The 7,628-nt window shown below is 37.4% G+C and overlaps 1 pseudogene; it reads right to left on the minus strand.

Annotated features, from left to right (window-relative positions):
* Positions 1 to 549: 549 nt before the first annotated feature.
* LOC113316812 lies at positions 550 to 1,764 on the minus strand (annotated as a pseudogene).
* Positions 1,765 to 7,628: the final 5,864 nt, after the last annotated feature.

Below are 7,628 nucleotides of genomic sequence, written 5' to 3' on the forward strand. Positions count from 1 at the left end.
TGTTTAAGAGGTTAGAAAGAGAAGATAAAGGCTTTCGAGATAAGTATATTTTCAAGGAATCTGAATGTGAAGCTTTACTTAATACTAACGATGACACTATTGCAATTGATAGTGAAGATTATTTTCTTAGTTCTAGTGAATCTGAATGTGAAGGAGATGTAACTAAAAATAGGAATACGAAGAAAAAGAACAATCCCCGTCATCATGCTCCATATGCTGCAGACTAGTCATATGCTAGGAGTCTTGTAAATGTTTAAAAATCTTCTTTGATGCTACTTTTAAGTTCTCTACTTCAACACAGGTTACTACACATGAATTTTTATGGCATTTTGTTTTGATTCATGAACAATTGGTTCGTCTTAGAGCTTTAGGAAACCGAGATGCTCATATTTCTAGGATGGCAGAAGTAATGTTTAAAAAATACAACTCATATTGGGGGGGATTACGAAGATATGAACTTTGTTCTTTTTTTTGCTAAGTTGCTTGATCCTCGAGAGAAAGAGTCTGGTTTGAAGTTTGATATTGAATGTTTGTATGAGCAAGAAGATTTCAAGGTTGGGACTGTTTTGAAAGCTGTGAAACAAGATATGGGAAGACTTTACGAAGATTACAACACCATGTAAAGAGTGAACTAATTTCCAGATGTATCAGATGTTTAAATGCGGGCATATCGGTTAAGAAGATATCCACATTACTTAGCACCTAATCATCAAGAAAGAACAATGTATATCAGTGCACAAAAGTCAAAACACCACTCCACAGGAAAACCGATACTATAGATATGCCATATATATTAATTAAATTTATAACAACTAAATCATCAAGAACATTAGAAGTATTTAGGCATACCACAAAGAATTCACCAGATATTTTAAGAAGTTTTGCACTAGAAAGCATTTCAAATAGCTTGATCATGACAAACTTTTCGGTGCCGTCATTTACAGCAACATATGCCTCAACAAGTAACGGAAAGCTGTCGAAAACAAATGCTGCCGGTAGTTCATCTCCGTAACTGATGGTCGTCACATTAGGTGCACAAATCTTCACTGTGGACTCACTAAAATCACAGTATCTAATGTACAAGTTTTTCAGTGTAAGACTTTCAATGCGTAAAACTTCAGACTTCATACCACCACAACTTATCAAACTCAACTCTTCAAGGATGGGGCAGTTAGAAAGCAGTTTTTCTATCAACATCCCATTCACAAATTGCATAAATCTTATCCGAAGTAACTTCAGCCTTGGAAAAGAAACCGTGTTTGGAACATTTGGACTTACACCTTCTAAATCCAACACTGTCAATCAATCACATGTAAAAAATGATAGAGGCAATACGAAAGATGACTGAGATTCTGCTGAAAGGAAAAGTTCTTCAACTCTACGTTTTATAGCAATACTGATCCATTTATTAACCCGAGACTCATCAAAAAGGTCATTCCACGTGAGATAGAATTTCTGAACATTTGGCTTCTCATGAAGATATAATACTGTGTCCAAAAAATTCATGAACTGTAGGGTTTTCCAGCGTTCATTTTCTTCCATGACATCGGCAGCCAACCACTCACGAAAATCAAGAGTGGGGAAAGAATTGGATACATACTTCCATCTTTTAGATAAAATGCAGGTAGACAGAACACATTTAGTTGGAAGGAAAGAAAGAATGTGATAAATTAATGCCTCAGGCAAATTACTTATCTTATCCTCTTCAACACCTACACTATTGTTGCACAAAATTTTGTGTTTCTTCTTCATTTTTAGCACCATGACTCCGAATGATCTTTCCTGAGAAAGTAAATGGGAGTGGGTATAGAATAAGATAACCAAAGAGAAATCCTAGAGGTCAACTACTAATCTACACCTGAATAAATCCTAAAGAAAGAGAAACGGAAAACCAAATCAACTACTTAGGTTTGTAGTATATAGGATTCTGCATTTGACTTAAAATCTATAACATTCAGACCAATTTTGACCCTCTTTGACTAGTATTAATTCTTAAGATATCATAAAATAGTTGAAAAAGAGTATACTGTTTTAGATTTCACTTAAATGATTTGAACTCAACCCTCTTTGAAGTCTTCATTTGAATTAAAGCGATGTCATCCTTTTATTAATAATTGAAATAGTTCACTAACCACTACCAAATTTTCAGCATAATTTGGTTGTTTCTTTTGATAATTATCATAAATTTCAGACCCAATACAAGGCCAAAATCTGTGATATTTATGGTACAATAATGTAATTTGTGATTCAAAACTATTATGGCTTTTCTCTGTTGCATTTTAGTAAACACTTTATACACACAACATAGATATGTAAGATTTTATAAATATGAGAACAATTACAAATCAAACAAAATGATACGTCCACTTGTGTTTCGTTAGGTAGGTATGTGTGTGTTGGTTGTGTTATGGATTTGTATGTGTGGTTAAGATATGGCAGTTAGGGTAGTTTGCATGGTAGATTAATATATATATATGTGTCTGTAAGCACTGTTATGGGAGAATGAATGAAATGGATTGATATCCTGTCTTGAGTCTGTGTAATCTTCTTGCCTGATTCTATGAATTCTTCCGCTCCTTTATCTGATTTCGTCTCTCTTGTCTGTTTATTCTTCTTATTTCACTAATGATCATTGATTGATGAGTTTGGGATTCATCAATTGGTATCAGAGCCGTTCGATTCTTTCGGACGGTTTATACCCCATACAAATGGATTGGCATAACAATATTATGGAAAATATCAAAACTGTGGTTTCTACTCTTTTAGAGCAACATGAAGACCGGGTAGCTTTCAACCGTGAAATCAAACTTCTTAACAGAGAAATGAAAGAAATAATGCAAGAAATGAAAACCATTGTTTCAAACATTTCATCGAAAATTCCAGCGGAAATGAAGAAGAAGACCATGTCTATTTGGAAGATTGTTTCGACATATTTACAGTAAAGGGTGAAATTTTTCCTACGAGATTTCATGATTCCACTTCTTACAATATTGGTGATTTCTTCCCAATATTTGTCGAAGAATTTCAATAGATTGATGTGCCTTTTCACAAGCCAATGATGTCCTTCTAGAACTTCTTAATGACAATGATGTCCTTCTAGAACTTCTTAATGCCTCAGTGGACAATTTCCCCATGCGTGGTCTAGAGAATCTTAGTTGGGAGGAATTAAAACAAAAATATGAAGCCCTTATCTGTGATCATATGCCGACCCTAGTTTATAGTAAGAACCTTCAACGTCGTACTCATGAGTATAAGCAGAAAATTAACACTTTAGAAATGAAAAGGGACAAAATTATCACTGAGAAAGATCGGGTGATTGGAAATGGTGCGGAGGATTTAAAGTGATTTCACGAGGCTTTACTCGAAGTCCAGGTAGAAAGGGATCGCGCGCTAAGTGAGAAGAATGCTCTTCTCGCTCGTGAGAATGAAATTCGCTCTCATCTTCTGATTGAGAGTGATGCTGAGTTTGCATGAGCTTCTAGAGTCCTTGATAATGCTAGACTAGAGTTGGCTTCGAGCGTTAGTTTAAAATCTGACCATGATTCCCTGGTCGAAACCATTATTACCGAAAAAAAGGTTTCTTGTTGTCTTTGTTTTACAATTCCGCCTCTGATTCATCTTTTAAATTACGCACGTACGATTCTGACTTTATTTCTTTTCTCTTCACAGCTTCTGAAGAAGGGTTTCTTGAAAGGAGAAGAATTATCTGCGAGATATTGAAAGTCTGCAGACGAAATCTCAGGACGAAATTCAAAGGTTGGAAACGGAGGCTTGATGTTCGTTACCAAGTACAGTCGTCTCAAGAAAAAGCTCAAGGAAACTGTTTCCAATATGACTAAGGATGTTATTCGCATACGTGATGTAACTCTAAAAGAAGAAGTGGGCGAGATCTGCTCTCAGTACCAAATCCCTTTTCCTTCACATTACGAGTTCGCAGATCCCCCTGCGAATGAGGAACTTTCTGAGATTTTTGATAGTGACTTTGTGAACGAAGATTCTGATGAGGAGGATGATGATTCTGAAGATGATGAAGATACTGAAGAGGATCGTGACTCTGAAGTTGATAAAGATAACGTTGGGAAGATTTAGTTGTTCACTTTTTCCTTCTTTCACGCTCTTCATATGATATTTCCTTCCTTGTACAAGATCATGACTTTGAAGTCAATACTTTGAATATATTTTCTCTTTTAATAGATTTCGCCCTTTCTTCTGTCTGTAGATCACAAAATGATGCTTTTATTTCTAGCAACTTATGTCAGTTTCAGGGTTAGATATGATAACCTATGTGAGTGAGTTCATCATACATGTAAATATGTCAATGCATGTGTATGTGTCTGTCATGTGTGCGAATGAAATAATGCATGCTATGATCCTGTCATATGTGCGAATATAATAATACATGTTATGACCCTGTCATATGTGTGAATATAATAATACATGTGTAGGAGTCTACCATATGTGCGAATATGAAATTGTTATCATGTTTGACATGAGCAATTATTCTAGTGTGAATATGATATTCTTATTGAGTTTATAATCCCCTTCTTGCCTCTGATATTCGCAACAAGGTAATTTCCTCTATTCAATCCTTAGTTTTTCAAGTTACCTTTGTAATTACCCGTGCATGGTTGCATTTCATGTTTTGATCGCCCCTTTGCCTCTGCTTTATGTCTGCGAAAATAATGTTAGTACGGTCTGTTGTGTTTGTTCATGAGGTCTTATTGAGCTCCCCTAAGTAGAGGTCTTAATCAGCCTCCCCTGTTAACAAGACTTATTTTTTCCTCAGGGTATTCATTTGGGTCGTGCGATGAAATCGCAGGAGGTATTTATGCTTTCGTGTATTGACCCATTGATCTCGCCTTATCATCTTTCGTATTGTTGCCTCTGCAGGATATATTTATGCGCCAATACGACATGCATATACTCTTGTTTGAGTTATAGTCCCATGATATTGACGTCTTTTGACAGAATTCAGCTCCCTAATGGAGGGTGCCATCCTTATCTTCCCCCTGGAATTTCCCCTTCAAGGAGACGTACCCCTACGGGGTTGGGGTGGGCTCCTACTATCCAGTGATGCAACAACCAGTTGTTTTCGCAGACTCGTTCGAGTTTGCTCCCTAAGTGGGGTTTCTTGAGGACCGAGTGTATCATAGCCAGGACTTGCCAAGAGTGGCTCAGATCCCAGGGTTGGTATGGCTTTCGCCTGAGCCATGCATTACTAGGTTTTTCCCAATTATGACGCGCAGGGCTTAATTATTTTGCCTCTTGCACAAGTGCGAACTAAGGTGCACGCCACAATTGGTTACCCATCCTCCCTAATTAGATGTTTTAAATTTTATTGCCCCCTATTGAGGTCTTACTTTGAGGTCTTGTTTTTGCCTTGTCCTTTTTTTGCATATTTAAAGTACACATTTGTAGAAGAAACATAATTTTTCTTGTAATTATTGTTTCTCGTACATATCTGATTTTTCTTTTTCATATTTATTCGCCCAAATATAAATATCCTATTAGTACCTTAAAACTTACTCACTTCGCATTCACATACCATAATAACCATAATACTGCTTCAGATACTTCTTGTTGAAAACCCTACTCTCCATTTTCTCCATATTTCTTCCATCTCTTTCCTTTAGCTGGTACATTCCATCACCAACATATTTCTTCACCACATATGGTCGAGCCCATATACTTTTTCCTTTCTTCTTTCTTCATTGTTTTCGATAAGGTGGAACTTCGCTTATGACTAACTCTCCTGGTTGAACGTCTTCCTTTTTAGATTGCTTCGCATACTTAAGCCCTTCTGTTCCTTCGACTCCCTTTTGAGTTAGGTCACTATTAGTCCCTTCTTCCTTCGAGGATTCTCCACTCTTATCATATTCTCCTTCTTTTCTTATGAAATGAACCATCAATATTTCGCACCTCTTACTTTCTTCTACATCTTTTTGACAGACGTTCCTTCTCTTAATCGCACGCTCTTCACTTTTCTCTACATCAATTTCATTACATGTCTTTTCTTCATTGGTGTTTCCTTTTATGATTCCAACACCTTGGGTCAACGGGAACTTAATGCACTGATGGTATGTGGAAGCCACACCCAGGATGCTATGTAACCACGACCTTCCAATCAATGCATTGTATGGAGATTCGACATCTGCAACACAAAATGTTACTTCTGTAGAGATTGTCTTAAGTGGTATTCGCATGGTGACCTCTCCTTTCGGCTTGTTTGTTGTTCCATTGAAGCCGTATATTTTGTATGTTGACGGGATCAAATCTTCATATTTTCCTCCCATTGTCTTACATGTGTGATAAAAGAGAATATCCACAGAATTTCCCGAGTCAATTAGTATCCTATTTATCTCCCATGCGATATCTTCTTCCGCTTCTTCCTTGTTTGGTTTTTCTTTCGGGATTATCTCCAGCTTAACCACTAGTGGACTCTCATGAAGTTCGCCTCTTCCAGCTACTTCTTCTGCTCTAAATGTTATTGGTTGTTTCTGCTATTCCTTGAGCTTTGGTATCTTTGCTAAATTAAGAATCTCTTTTCCTTCAGCATCCCTCGCGTATACCCCTCTCAACACATTGTCATGAAAGTCCTCTATGCTTTTGTAGGAGTGTATTATTGGAAAGGTATTTTTGCCTTTGTCTGCTCCTGACGATGACCCTCCTGTTGTTGGTTGCGCTGGTGGTGGTGGAGGAAGTGGCGTAGCTAGGAAGTGATTAAGCTTTCCTTGTCCGATCATTCTTAATATTATTCTTTGAATATTCTTGCAGTTATTTGTTGTGTGACCGTGGAAACGATGATAAGCGCATAAATCTTTGCTTCTTCTTCCCGATGGTGGTTCTTGTCCAAGATTGGGTGGTGGTGTTATCTCCTCCATCAATATAATATCTTCCCAAACTTTCTCTACTGTTGTGTTAAGAGGTGGCATCCTGACCTCTATTCATATGTAGTTCGTACCCTGATTGTAATACATCATGTTACTTCCATATTCGTCTTCATGATTATCATATCTTTCCACTTTGTTGTTTCCTCCATGGTTGGTGTACTACCTCTCCCTGTACTCTTGTTCGTACATTTCTTGGTCTCTGCTACTCATAGCAACTTGCCTTGACCGATCCTCTGCGATTAATTTCTCTTTGCTTCCCTGCGAATTACTCGCAACCGCATTCACCATTCTTGGTATTAGACTAGCATTCCCTTTCCTTTCGTTCGTTACTGCGATCGGGTAAGACTCCATATCTCTCTGTTTTTCTTTGAGTGTGATATACTCCTCTTGGTAATCGCGCAGCTCAGCCATTGTTATTCTGTCTTTCATTCTAAAGATCTGTGTAAACAACAAGTCAGTTGGTAACAATGCATTGATGTATGACAATATGAGATTTCTTTCTTCCACTCGCCCCGCCATTTCACTACTTATTTTCCTCCATCTTTTGGTCAGATCTCGCAGGCTTTCGTTCGTTATCTTTCGTAGGCTGAATGCTTTTTCAATTCCTGGTCTTAGCATACTTCGATTAATGTATTTCCCCAAGAACAGACTCTGTAAGTTCTCATATGATTTTATTGTTCCTACTGGTAACCCATCAAACCACTTCAAGGCTTCTCCTGCGAGGCTGGCTGGAAAAAA

This window comes from Papaver somniferum, chromosome 10 (genome assembly GCF_003573695.1).
Source record: "Papaver somniferum cultivar HN1 chromosome 10, ASM357369v1, whole genome shotgun sequence".
In the NCBI taxonomy this organism is placed as follows: Eukaryota; Viridiplantae; Streptophyta; class Magnoliopsida; order Ranunculales; family Papaveraceae; genus Papaver; species Papaver somniferum.